The 15,016-nt window shown below is 36.0% G+C and overlaps 1 protein-coding gene and 1 long non-coding RNA gene across 7 annotated transcripts in view; one reads left to right on the top strand and one right to left on the bottom strand.

The window, feature by feature from the left end:
* The window catches only part of LOC114034891, a 205,095-nt gene extending 190,682 nt beyond the window's left edge, over positions 1-14,413 (top strand). The window contains exon 3 of the long non-coding RNA XR_003568153.1: positions 14,074-14,413. This is a non-coding gene — a long non-coding RNA (uncharacterized LOC114034891). The remainder of the gene's footprint in view (positions 1-14,073) is intronic.
* Positions 1-15,016, bottom strand: part of AHI1 (Abelson helper integration site 1) — a 250,985-nt gene that overhangs the window by 114,118 nt on the left and 121,851 nt on the right. The window lies entirely within an intron of this gene.

The raw sequence follows: 15,016 nt of genomic DNA, 5'->3' as shown, positions 1-15,016 counted from the left end.
CCCTTATGATTTCTCTTTCCCATTTACCTTCTTATGTTCCTTTTGCACTCTGTATTTGAAAGTCAAATTTTCTATTCAGCTCTAGTCTTTTCATCAGGAATGCCTGAAAGTCCTCTATTTCACTGAATATCCATTTTTTTCCCCTGAAGGCTTATACTCGGTTCTGCTGGGTAGGTGATTCTTGTTTATAATCCTAGCTCTTTTGCTCTCCAGAATATTATACTCCAAGCCCTCCAAGTCTTTAATGAGATAGCTGCTAAATCTTGTGTTATCCTGACTGTGACTCCATGATATTTGAATTGTTTCTTTTTGGCTGCTTGCAGTATTTTCTTCCTGACCTCGGAGCTCTGGAATTTGGCTATAATATTCCTAGGAGTTTTCATTTTGGGATCTCTTTTATGAAGTGAAACATGGATTCTTTCAATTTCTATTTTACCCTCTGGTTGTAGAATATCAGGGCAGTTTTTCTTGCTAATTTCTTGAAAGATCATTTCTTTTTTTATCATGGCTCTCAGATAGTTCATTAATTCTTAAATTATCTCTCCTGGATCTATTTTCCAGGTCAGTGGTTTTTCCAATAATGTATTTCACATTTTCTTCTTTTTTTCCCTATTCTTTTGATTTTTATTTTATGATGTTTCATAAAGTCATTAGCCTCCTTTTTCCTAATTCTAACTTTTAAGGAATTACTTTCTTCAATGAGCTTTCGTACCTCCTTTTCCATTTGGCCAATTCTACTTTTTAACGAGTTCTCTTTAGCGAATTTTTGTATATCTTTTTCCAATTTTTCCAATCTTCAGTGAGCTTTTGTATCTCCTTTTCCATGTGGCCAATTCTGTTTTTCAAGGCACTGAATTCTCTTCATTGGATTTTTGTGCCTCTTCTACCATTTGGCCTATTCTGTTTTTTGTTAAGGTGTTACTTTCTTCAGTATTTTTTTTTTATGTGTGTATGCGCCTCCCTTACCAAGCCCTCTTTTCATGATTTTCTTGCATCACTCTCATTTCTTGTCCCAAATTTTCCTCTACTTCTCTTATTTGATTTTTAAAATCTGTTTTGAGCTCTTCTATGGCCTGAGACCAATTCATATTTTAGTCTGAGACCCTAGATCCAGGAATTTTGACTTTGTTGTCTTCTGAGTGTGTGTTTTAATCTTCCCTGTTACAACAGTAACTTTCTATGGTCAGAATTTTTTTTTTCTTGTTTGCTAATTTTCCAGGCTATTTCTTGATTTTTAATTCTATGCTAAAGTGGGATTCTGCTTCCCAAATGGAGGGGGCACTGTCTAAAGTTTCAGGTTTTTTTGTGCAGCTATTTTCAGAAGCAATTCTTGGGACTTGTAAGTTTTTGGCTCTTCCAATGTGGTACGATTTAGGGAGAAGTGTATTTATTACTCTCCTGTTCTATGCACTGGTTTGTGAGCAACCACAAGTACTCTTTTTCAACCCTGGAACTATAACGAAGATCTCCACTCCCCTGTGTCCACAAGCTCTGCTGTGCTAGTGTTCCTCATTACGCTGGGATCAAAACCCAGGACTGCTACTCAGATTCAAGTATAGGAAATGCAAAAGAGTCTTTCCCTTGGTGTCAGCAAAGGGATCCCTGTAAATCTCCTTTGGACTTACTGCTTGATTCCCTTACTGTCTGTGGGCTGAGAGGTCTGGAAATTGCCGCTGCCGCCACTGATTCAGTCACCGCTAGGCCTGTTCCTGGTTTGCTGGGGCCTGGTCTGTGCTGGTGCGGCCAGTGCTGTACTGTACTCCTCTCTCTCCCTGGTGCAACAGACCTTTCCTGCTGACTCTCTAAGCTGACTTGGGCTGGAACATTACTACGCTCTGTCTTTTTGTGGGTTCTGTTGCTCTAGGATTTGTTTAGAGTCGTTATTTAAAGGTATTTGGAGGAGTTTGTGGGAGAGCTCAGGTGAGTCCCCGCCTTTACTGTGCCACGTGGGCTCCGCTTCACCTCAGGCATTTATTTTAAAGATATTTCAGGAACTCCTCAATAGCAGAAATTTAATAGATGTTCTAGACATTTCAAATTTACTATGTGTAAACAGAACTTATTATCTTCCCCCAAACCCTCTCCTCTACCAAACTTCCCTATCTCAAGAGGATACCTCCATTCTTCTCATCTCCCAGGACTGTACCCTTATAACCCATAAACTTCCATCTTGCACTGTTCCATATCCCCACGTATCCAATCAGTTACCAAATCTTTCTAGCTTCACAACGTCTCTCACAACCAACTCCTTCTCTGTATACCTTCTCAAAACCTCCATCGAGGCCCTCATCACATCTAGCACTTGACATTTTAAACTGGCTTCCTAATTAGTCTTCCTGCTTTAAGTCTCTTTCCTGCTTCAATCCACTTTTCACAAAAAGGCCAAAGTGTTTTTCCTTAAGTGGAGGACTGATTAGGTCACTCTCCTACTCAATAAACCCCAGTGGCTCCCTGTTGCCTCTAGGATGAACTACTCTGGCATTTGAAGCCCTTCAAAACCTGGCCCCAAACCAGTTTTCTAGCCTTACGTGACATTACCCCTTTCCTTCACTCTACAATCCAGTCAAATTGCCCTTTTCTCTCTCTTCTTAACAAATAGCTATCCACTGCTAGAAGAAGCCCTAAAATGTATTCCTTACTCTTATCAATCTCATAACACTCCTTACATCTTCAGAATGCTATTTAAATACCATTGCTTGTGTGAAGCATTTACTGATACCCATGACTACCAGTGCCTCCCCCAAATGACCTTGAATTTAATGTTGTTTTTATTTTCTATTATCCTGTATATTTTTATTCTTTATTTACTTAATTTTATATGTGCATGCTAAGAGCTGGGATTGTTTCACTTTTTCTCTTTTTGTGTCACCAACACCTAGTACAGTAAGTAGCACACAGCACATAACAAATGCTTAGTGGTTGATAGAAGACGTTTGGATGATTTCTTATTGAATTTAAAATGGATTTTTCTCCTGTCCCATTTTCAAGTCTCATTAATGAAAACTAAAGGTAAAAATCTGTTATTATTTATAAGAACACAGATGATTTACTATGCAACTTTGAAATGGTTTGAGAAAAAATATATTTTTTTAGAATTACTTGTTTGTTTCATTAAAGATTTTTTTTTGTCAATAAAGGGCAATTAGATTGATTCATTGAATATGTAGGATTATCTTGATATTGTAGCAAATTTCAGTAACCGATCATCATGAAGAGACAACATTATATATAAATCAACAGGGATAATTATTTGTTCCCTTTCCTGAATATTCAGAATTTGCCACTGCCTGGAAAAGAATTTTCTGGAGGAATAACCAAAGTCTATTTTGTGGCAGTGGAACTGTTAGCACATGGGGTCTAATGTGTTGTTTTAAAAAAAAATTATGTGAAGCCACAGAAAATTAATGTCTCGTCTACAACAAACATAACCAATTAGTATGAAATAAAACATGAACAATGACATGCATTTACACTAGTGAACAGGATGAAGAAAATTAATGGTTTATGACAGGTAAGAATTGAAGATGAATATTAAAAAATATGATTCTAAAGAAACTTATATAAGGATTTAGGAATTTCTAAATACTTTAAGTAAATGTAGAAAGTGATTGGATGAAATAATCATCTTTATATACTGACATTTTTAAAAAATATAAAGCCCAGAGAGAAATAAATTAATATTTATATATAAAACATCCCAATCATTTATGAAACAAACATTCATTGTCATCAGTCAGGATATGAATATAGCACATTCCTTCATTATATGAGTAAATAACAAATATTATTTAATGTAACATAAGTAATATTTATTATGACCTCCTTTAAATTACTTCTTTTCCCTCTCTTGATATATGAATATTGACTTGAAAGCTTCAGCTTATCTTTTTTTTAAAGTTTGATATATTTTTTATTTATTTCATTAAATATTTCCCAATTACATGCAGAATTTTAACCAGAGAAGGCAAGCAATATGATCTAGATTATACATGAAACTTCAGTTTATCTTAAAAAAGAATTATCTACTTAGCCTTGCTCTGAGGAAGTTTTAGCACATCCAGGATACAGCCTACCTTCTGTAGTTCCTCCAATTTATCTTTGGGCACACTGCTCTTCAAAACTGCTTGACATCTGTAAACAGCATTTTATATTCACCTAACACTTTTCATCAAAAACACATTTTAGATTTATATTAGTTATAAAAAGAGATAAATGAGCTATATAGTTAATATTAAATTAAATTTGGTAATCTTTTTCATCTCACATCATTAAAAAGTAAGGGTATGCTTGGGTCGAGTACTTTTGGCATTTTATTATTAAATGCTACAACATAACCTATTTTGCAACCCCTTATTATTTCTGCCAAGTAGAGCTCTAGTAATGCTTCATTTAATTCACACCCTTGTATAAGTTGGCTTGAAGTGCTTCCTCTACCCTGAAGGCACAGCAGTAATTATTTAACATAACTAGTTTCGTTTAAGATGTAAATTATGTCCTTTTGATAAATCAGTAGGACTCTTCAAAGTCTGCTATTATTGTATTGAATATTAACTAGAATTTTCAGAGAAATATTAATTACTATGCCTAGAAATAATACCCACACAAGGATATATGTAGTAGAGAAATCAGGAGAGTCCTGATTCCAATTTAAAACACACAGTGTGCCTAAATATACAGAGTACAGAGTTTTGTCTTTCTAGCACTTATCTGATTAACTATGGGAATGTAATCACCAAGATTTCAAAGTGAAGGTAAATTTTAATAATAAAATAGCTATTAAAAGAGAGATGTCATTGACCTAGAATTTGCTGCTCATATAATTTGTTGATAATAAACTTGTTTATCCAGATAACCTAATTAACTGGTAATTTAAAACAAATAGCATTCATTCCCCTATATAGACTCTACTTTTGTGAGAAAGAGACAAAAAAAAACATGCAAACAAACAAGTAACAGAGACTTGGCCAAACAAACAAAACCCAACTCAAACATATTCTAAGTACATTATTGAATCAATATAGATTCAGCCCAATAGCCTATGCCTATGTCTACAGTAGAGTAGTGATTAGTGTTAGTGTAAGTTCTTTGCAGTCAGAAACCATATTTTACTTATTTTTGTCTTTCTGTCAAGTCCTAGCAAGTGATTTATACTTGCTCAATAAATGTCTGTGGAGTTGAAATGAACTGACATTAATTTACTTACTGAACATTTGTTAAATGTGTATTATATACAATGCCTTGTTCTAGGTATTAGAAGAGAGACAAAATTGCTTAAAAAGTAATCCCTGATCCTCAAGGAAATTAGTCTAGTAGAGAGAATAAGATAAGCATAGATAAATGTAACAAATATCAGAATATAAGTGCATAATATGTTAGGGCACAAAACATTATTAGATCAGATGAAGGAGAAATCATATTCAGCTGGGGTGTGGTTAGAAAAAAGTTCAGGGAGAAGGAAAAGGTAGCATTTAAGGTGGGTCTTGAGGTTTGAATAGATTTTCAACAGGTGAAAAGGGATGAAGAGCATTTCAAGGCTTAGAAACAATGCAAACAAACCAAGGGAATAAAAGAATGAGGCTTGTCTTGGGGGTAGTGAGTAATTCAGTTTGACTGAAGCATAAAGTACATGTCCAGTAAAGCCAAATTGCAGCCAGTGTGTGAAATACTATGAATGTCAGGCTAAGAAATGTAGCCTTTAATCAGTAGGCCATGAATTATTTTGAGGGTTGGTCTTTTGAGAAGTACTGGGACATCATCATACCTACATAGTTGGAAGATCATTCTGCCACAGAATTCCAGGGATAAAGAAGGGAATCCTGTGATCATTTAGTTGATCCCATACTTAAAAAGGAATTTCCTCTCTAACACACCCAACAAGTGCTTACCCAACTTTTGCCTGAAGACCTCTTAATAATGGAGACCCACCACCTTCTGAGGCTGCTCATTAGGAAGCCGTTGTTTACATCAAGCTTCAAATTGTCCTCCCTGAAATTTCCACCCACTGTTCCAGTCTGTCATCTGGCGCCAAGCAGAGCAGGGATAATTCATTTTCCAAGTCACAGACTGTATCTGACAACATCTCTCATATCTCCATGAAATCTTCTCCCCAGGATAAATATTCCCAATTGCTTCACGTAATCCTCAAATGGAATAAATATGGGGCCCTTCACCATTCTGGTTGCCCTCTTTTGGATTCTCACTCTGACACACAGAATAGTTAAATAAAAAATTTCAGATGAGTTTGGACCAGGACAGAACACAACAAGACACCACCTCCTTTTTCTCAGGTTGCTATGCCTCTCTTAATGAAGGCTAAAACTGCTTAGTTTTTTGACTGTTATGTCACACTGCTTACTCAGATTGACCTTGTTCTCTATTGTATTCCCCATATCTTTTTCAGACAAACTTCTGTCAAGCCATGCTTCCCCTATCTTGTACTTATGAAGTTGATTTTTTGAACTCATATGCAATATTTGGATAAATTGTTGGGCCTGGAGTCATGAAACCCTGAATACAAATCTGGCCTCAGATACTTACTAGCTGTGTGATGCTGAGAAAGTCACTTAAACTCTGTCAGCCTCTGTTGTCTCATTGGTAAAATGAGGATGATAATAATAATAGCACCTAGTTCCCAGAGTTGTTTTAAGGATGCAATGAGATAATTGTAAAGCACTTAGGACAGTGCCTGGCACATGCTAAATAATGTTAGCTATTATTATTATTATCATTATTAAATTCAGCCAAATTTTCTGGCCTGTCATTATCTTTTTGTTTACCCAGTAAACAAAGGAATAAGACAAATATTTCCTTTTTCTAGTCAATCAGTCAATAGCCATATTCTAGCCAAGTATGATAAGCACTGAGGATACAAAAAAAGACAGTCCCTGCCCTTGAAGAGCTCCCAATCTACAGAAAGAGACAATATGCAAAAAACTATGTATAAACATATACAGGAAATAGAAGATTTCCTCACTATTATTTGACACAGTCCTAGAAAAAATAGAAAACTACGAAATTAAAGGGATGAAGATAAAGAGGAGCCAAAAATATTCCTATTTGTTGATAGTATAGTATGTTACTTAGAAAATCCCTTGGAATAGACAAAGATTAAGACAATTAATAGTTTCAGTAAAGTCTCAGGCTACACAATTATTCCACAAACAGTATTTCTAGAAAATATTAACAAAATTCAAGAATCAATAATACAGAGAGAATTCCCATTCAAAATAACCACAAAATGCATTAAAAAATCTGGGAATCAATTTACAAATTATATTCAATACTTTCACAAATAGAAATGAGAATAGGAACTCGACTATATGCTTTCATCAGTCTAAGAAGCATCTGCAATGAAAATTCCTCTACTAATATAGGCCAACACCTTTCCTGTAAATTATAGTATTAGAGAAGGAACAAAGAGGTTAAGTGACTTGCCTAGGGTCACACACTGGCATGTGTCAGAGGCTTGAACTTCTTGAACCCCAGTTTTCCTAGCACTGAGGTCACTCCTCTATCCACTCTCACCTATATGGCCACAATTGTAAATGTGTCTTAAGGAAATAAAGAATGTCTTGATACCTGGAGGAATATTCAGTACTAATGGCAAGACCACGCCAACATGATAAAAGTGACAATACTATAAACATTTCTTTGCATATTTGGGGCTATACCAATAAAACTACCAAACAGATACTTTATAGAATTAGACAAAATAACAACATAATTCATTTAGACGAATAAAAGTTTTAGAATGTCAAAGGAAATAATAAAAACATTATGGAGGCAGCATTTCCTGACTTCAAACTGTATTATAAAGCAGCAATCATTATTAAACATTTGGTGCTGGTCAAAAAATAGAAAAGACAATCAATGGAATATACTAGACAATGATGAATTAGAAATAACTGAACTCAATCCCCTGCTTTGAGAAATCCAAAAACAAAATTACCTATGAAAAAATTCTCTATTTGAAAAGAACTGCTGGCAAAACCAGTAAGTACAACTATCTCAACAATGATGTAAGTAGTTCTAATAGTAGAACTAAGTTCTAATAGTAGAACAATTAGTGATTGGGAAATCAAAGAATATACTACGTAGGTGGTATCATCTTTCTAACCTCAAATCACAAATTCAACCAACAGTGAAAAGGCCAAGGCAGAAACTTTGAAACAGAGGTAGAACAGGCTGGGCAGAGCTAGGTGGCACAGTGGATAGAGTGCTGGGCCTAGAGTCAGGAAGACTCATCTTCCTAAGTTCAAATCTGGCCTAGACACTTATGAGCTGTGTGACCCTGAGCAACTCACTTAACTCTATTTGCCTCAGTTTTCTCATCTGTCAAAGGAGCTAAAGAAGGAAGTGGCAAACCACTCCAGTTATCTTTGCCAAGAAAACCCCAAATGGACTCTCAAAGAGTCAGACATGACTGAAATGACTGGACAACAACAAAGAGTCATTCATAGACTCTATGCCCAGAGTTCCATGCTAGGCTGATGACAGATTCAACACCTTGCTCCCCACTCCCAGGCCTAAAGTGCAGACTCAGACTTGGGCTCAGGTCCAAGACAACAAGGAGAGGTCACCAAAATGGCGTCCTAGTGCTCTGGGCTACTGCAGCAGCTAGAGGAGGCCAAGAGTGGATCAAGGACTAAAGTCATAGGAGCACACCAGCAGTTTGGGCATTGGAGGAGGGATTCAGCACCAGGAACACTGAGTCTGCATCCAGAACCCAGAGTTACGTCAGTAACATTGGGCTAATCAGAGCAGACACTTGGAAGAAGGATTACACAAAAACCAAAAAAGATAAAGCCCTGTTAGGAAGCCAAGATGCCAAGACACAAGCCCTGAAGAGAACAGTAATTCCAAAATACCTAAAAGTGAAGACTTAAACGAAAACACAGCTTTTCTATAAGATCAATGGAAATTTCTAAGATAGGATTCAAGAGTTAAAAATCCCATTATAAATGAAATCAAAACAAAAGAGAAAATAATAGAGAAGAAATGAGAGCTATGGAGAGACTTGGGGGAAAAATCATCAGTCTCTTTTTTCAGTCATGATTTTCAGGTAGTCCAGTGATCCTTGGATTTTCTCCCTTTGACCTGCTTTTTAAGTCAGTTGTTTTTGTATTATGTTTATTCCCTACATTTTCTTATGTTTTTTTCCCCCCTCAATTTTTTGATTTTGTTTTGACATTTCTTATTGCCTTGTGGATTTGTTTTCTGCTTTAATCCATTCTAGTTTTCAAGGAGCTCAATTTATGGGTTAATCTTACCACCACCAGTTCTATGGTATTCATTCTTTTTGTCATGCTTGCCTCTCTAGTGTTATTTCCTTTAACATCTTTCCTTTAATAATTCCTTCAATAGTCCCTCCTTTTTTTTTTTTAATTTCTTCCAGGTAGTTTTAAAAACTCGTGGTTTTTTCTTCTCTGATGCTCTCCTTAGACTCATGGAGTTACTCTCCTCAGACTCATGGAGTTACTCTCCTCTTCTTCTGCATTCACTTCTTGGGTCCATTTACTACTCAGTCCATAGTATTTCTTCATTGTGTTCATTGTTTTCTTCTGGTCACTTCCGTCTCTAGTCTCAGTTCTGCATTTGAATTTTGTGCATGAATTAGGTCTCTGCTCCCTTCTAAACTCTTGGAATGGTGTGGGTAGGCCCTATTTGGTCTTGGACATGGTACTTAAGACCATAGCCCACCTTCTTCAGGAATTCCTGGGTTTTGGCTCAGTCCGCTGGTAGCTCAGATTACGTTTTGGCCTTGGTTCCTTCTCTATCTCCTTCTCCTTACACAGTTCTGAACCTGGAGTTGGCTCTATCCCTTCCTGTGAACCTGACAAGCCCCAACTAGAAGTGGGTGATTTTGTTGAATAGACTTGTTGGCATGTTGTCTCCTCCATTAGACTCGGAGATTCTCCAGAGCAGGGACTGTACTTTGCCTGTCTTTGTATCCCCAGCACGAAACATAGTAGTTGGCACATGGTTGACACTTAATACATGTTTACTGCCCTACTGACTGCTGGTGACAGGTCTCCTATAAGATTCCAGGTCCTTTGCCTTCCAGGGCCACCCTGTCACTTTTTCCATGCTTTGGTTTACACATAGGCCACCAGGGTCCTCTGTTGCCTGGGGCTAGGTACTGGGCTCTGTGGTCCTGAGCCTGGGTACCTGTCCAGGTACCTCTCTCCTGCTGTACCTTCTTTGGGACTGCTGGGGTTCAGGGCAACCTAGGTATCACATGTACCTGGCCAAGGTGCTACCTAAGGGCTTGTGGACCCTGCTCTTGTCCTGGCTTCCAATCAGATAAATTGCTTGAGGGATGTCTGGTCTGTGATCTGGCATTGCCTCCTTCTCTTGTTCTGGGTCTATATTGCTTGGGGGCTTTGCCTTCCAATTACCCTGAGCTTCCACAGAACCCTGGCAGTCTTTCTGTGTTGTCCACTTTGGTGCACTCCAACTCTAAGGAGGAGTGTATACTGATTTCTCTTTGGTTTTCTTTACTATTTTTCTTTCTGGGGAATTTTTATTGAAGTGCTTGTGGGGAATATGGGCTTCTCTAGGTCCTACAGTGCCTCTGTCTTCCCAAAATTCCCTTCTCCAAATACTTTGCTAAATTAGAAATTAGGGGGATTGGGGGGTTGGTAACATGTCTGCCCCCCAAACTATCTCACAGGTCACTGGGATTCAGTATTTTTAAAGTCATGAAACTTTAGCCTGGTATAGAAGTTAAAAGCAGGATTTTTTTTTTAACTTCACTATCTGTGTCATAAAGTGTAGTGTTTTTTCTTCCAATTCTCTGATCTTGGCCTGCTGCCTTTATTTATATTTTCATAAGACTTCAATGTTTTCTGGTTGTATGCCAAAAATAGATTTAAGTTTGGAAATTAAATGTAAAACTGAACTTTCAGAACAAGTCTATTTAGTTTGATGGATTACTCAAGTTAGTGAAATTTATTTGAAGCTTATCTCTTTAAAATTACTCTTCTCTACCATGTTACTATTAAGGTTCCTTAAAATATATTTTATTTCTATTAATCTTTTCCATGAGTCTCTTTTCAGAAATGACTTTTAGTATTCTTTAACACAAAACATATTTAACCACTGACTTCCTTTAAAAATAAAGAAAATTATTTTAAAAGCACATAATAACATATATTCTTGCTACATAATGTTGGTATTGATAAAACAAGAATTACTACTTCATTGCAATTTGAGTTGATTATTAATTAAAACAGATAAAGGTAATTAATCCCAAAGGTAATTAAACTTATGGAAAATCATATTTTGCAACTCTCCTTGCACATACAGAAAATGTCTGATAATGAATCACTTTCCTTTTTCTTATCAACAGAAGGTAACACTTTGAATCATAATAATTTGATACAATTTTCTTTAAAAAATGATAGCTTAAAGTCTATCCAATTGAATGGAAGGCTTATAATGACACCAGGTAGTTGTGCCAGTCTTTTCAAACAGGATGAGAGTGAAAGAGTTCTTTGAAGCTACTTTTACTTTACTTAAAGTGGAAACCCCCTTTCGTTATCAGCTGTGTTTACTGAGAGTCTATCTAATTGCTCTCATTTTTGCCAAAGTTTTTTTTTCTCCCTTAAAACACAAGAACCATCACGTCTTCCAGGCCAGATGTAATCTAACTTCTAAGATAGGTTACATAAGGATATCTGAACTTTCCAGTAAAAATTATTATTCTTGTTCCATTTTATATTTCAGCTATGACACTGTCAAAATGTTTTTCATTCAATCTTCATAAACTTAAAAAAAAAAGAAAACCAAGTTCTGAAAAGAAGAAAATAAGTAAGAACTGACTAGACTCCTAATTTGAAAGATTCTTATCATTAATACTGTATAAAAATAGAAAAAAAAGTTGATGTTCATGTTTTTCTAATCTTATTTAACATCTGAAAGCATAAAAGCTCCTTTGGTTAATCATCTCATAATAACAAAGAACAAATTGTCAAAGAAAAATGCTTGATTCAAATATTTTGGCTGTAACACATCAAAGGTCTCGATTAACAGAATGTTTCACTGACAATCTGACCAATAGTTTGAATGGTGAGATAAAAAATGCAAATAGTGAACTTGTGATGTATAATCTAAGATGTCAGATATTTGGAGCCACAAGTTTCAAAACCTTCACTTTTCTCCCGATTTTCCACGAGCTGCACTACTTTTGGATGTCTTTCAACTTTTCAATCATGTCCCTATGCCCAGTTTTTATCACCCCTCTTTTCTGCTTCCTTTTGTGTGTTTTCTTCCTTCCTACGAGACTGTAAGCTCCTTAGAGGAAGACACTTTTTATTTGTATTCGCATCCATCAATCATGTAAACCACTTTTTTTCTCTCTCCTTCCCCTGACAAATGGCTACAAAAATAGAGTAGGTCACTTCAAGGGTTAAATTTGCATTACTTCACAGAAGCAGACACATTTTCATCTAATGGTTCCTTCAATTTTTTTTGTCAATCATTCAATAAGCATTTATTTTAATGCCTACTATATGCCTGATTTAACCTAAATCGAAGCAAAACTTTAGAACCTGTTACTATAACATGTGAATACAAAATGGAATACAAAGCAAATAATATACAATCTTTATTATTTTTTGGGTCAAATGAAAAATGCAAATAGAGAACCTGTGGTATGTAATCTATTAGATATTTGGAGCCAGGAGCTCTAAAACCTTCATGTAAGGAGGGACCCCAGAATAGTCTTCTCCCTATTTTCTACCAGCTGGACTGCTTTTGGACATCTTTGGATTTTTCTCTGTTGAGTATTGTGCGCCTATGTCGAGTTTCCCCCTTCCCTCTTTTCAGCTTCCTTTTATGGAGGATGTGGAATGGTATAAGGTGTAGGAAGACTAGAAAGGTAGAGGAAGGTTAATTATGAAGGGCCAGCCACAAAAAAACAGGACTTTCTATTTGATTTCTGAGTTGATAGGGAATCACTGGAATATATTGAAGGGGTGAATGACATGGTTTGACTTGAGCTTTGGAGAAATCACTGTAGCAAGTATTGTGAAGATGACCTGGAATAGGGAGAGCCTTGTAGCCAGCAGACCAAATAGCAGGCTATTGTAATAGTTCAGGTTTGAGGTGATGAGGGCCTGTACCAGTGTAATGGCAGTGTCAGAGGAGAGAAGAGCGTCTAATCAAGAGATGCTATAAAGGTAAAATCAGCAAGTCTTGGGAACATATTTGATGTGGGGGGGGTAAAAGAGAGTAGCAACCCCAACATATATGTGATATCTTCTAGTACATTTGACATATTTATTGGTATTTGGCATTGCAACTAATTTCTGACTTCCTGGAAAGTATCCTATTGTAAAATATAATTTTTATTAATAAATCACTGAGTTGTTCATTGTTGGTCTACCTCAAAACCATAAGACCAACTTGCCTCACTATTATAGTGGACAACTTAGAAATACTAACAGTGTTTTGGATATAAAAGAGCAAAAATGATAAGCATATTAAAAGCTGTAAATACCATTACTATTATCATGATTCTCTGTTTTAAATGGTAAAGAAAAATTTAACTGGTAGGTACTTACAATGATGGTCACAAAAACCACGCATAATCCCTTCCCTTTAGGAGGTTACAATATGAACCCATTATGTTGTCATGCAAACATATTTGGTCCTACATATTTAATACATGTAAATGTTACCCCAAATGCTACTATGATGCTTCAATTGAAATGGAATCCCTGGATTCTTGAAGGCTACATAAGCAAAGCATAAACTTTGACATATTCTATTAAATTAAAAAAGCTTTGGAATACAGTTAGAAATTCTGTCTGATGACCAGACCATATAGAGAAAGGTTCATCACCAGAAATGGAGGCACTAAGTACTAAGTTTTCTGACCACAGTAAAATATGAAAAATGACACTACTCGCAATCCTGTGTAGTCCCCTTCTATTCTAAAATAACAGTTTTGGAGAGTCCCAAAATGAAGCAGTTTCAAATACAATCTTCTTTTTTAAATGTTATTTTTATATGTAAATGTTTATGCTTGTTGATGTTTTTCAAGTTCATAATACTTTTTTTTTTTAAAAGGGCATTTGGCAAAGAAAAAAACACCACCAACAACAAAGAGAAAAGCAAACAGACCACTGTGAAGAAAATTGCAGCTTATGTGGCAGCGTCTATTGCTGAGAATGAAGAAGTGAAATTCTATGAAGAAATTGCCAAGATATTGCAAAACAAATCAACATTCACCTGGATATAAAGTGACTTCAATAGAATGGTGCACACAGGAAACGCTGGCAGGAACCATATTGAAAAATATGGTTCAGGACAAAGAGACAATGAGGCCAAAGGCATGTGGACCACTCAGAAGTCTTATGGTTGTACAGGTTAGATTTGTTCCTTATTAAAAATTAGAAGTCTCTCTGTATATGACAAACATTTAAGGGCTTTATAAAATAAAGCGAAACTGACTATATTTTTCAATTAACAAGCATTTGTTTTTCTCTCCCTTACACTTCTACCCACAATAGGAAAAAGAAAAGAAAAAGAAAATCCTTGTAACAAATATACATAGTTAAGCAAAAACAAATTCACCACTGGCCATACCCAAAAAAGGTATGTCTCATTCTGCATCTTAAGTCCATCACCTCTCTCTTAGGACATGGGTTAGGTTTCATTATCAGTGCTCTGGAACAATGGTGGGTTACAAAATTGATCAGAGTGAAACTGAGTCACCCCTCACAGAAAGAACAAGTTTTCAGTGAAGAAATAAATCATTTCTTATTAAGGTGTCTACGAACAGTCAGATTATCTACTGGTGAGAGCTATACTCCAAATCAGTACCAAAGCTGAAGGATAAAATGAGAAGTCACTGTAGGTAACTACAATAGCTCCAACAAAGTTTATTTAGAGAAGCCACCAACTCATAACGATGGGAAGTGGACAAAGTAAAGTGGCTCAGTCAATGATTTTGAAGTTTAAAATATGTGTGTGTGTGTGTGTGTGTGTGTGTGTGTGTGTGTGTGTGTGT

The sequence above is a fragment of the Vombatus ursinus genome, unplaced genomic scaffold (assembly GCF_900497805.2).
Source record: "Vombatus ursinus unplaced genomic scaffold, bare-nosed wombat genome assembly UNPS02009132.1, whole genome shotgun sequence".
Lineage (NCBI taxonomy): Eukaryota > Metazoa > Chordata > Mammalia > Diprotodontia > Vombatidae > Vombatus > Vombatus ursinus.
The sequence above is the reverse complement of the archived record's forward strand: the minus strand, read 5'-3'. Positions and strand labels throughout refer to the sequence as shown.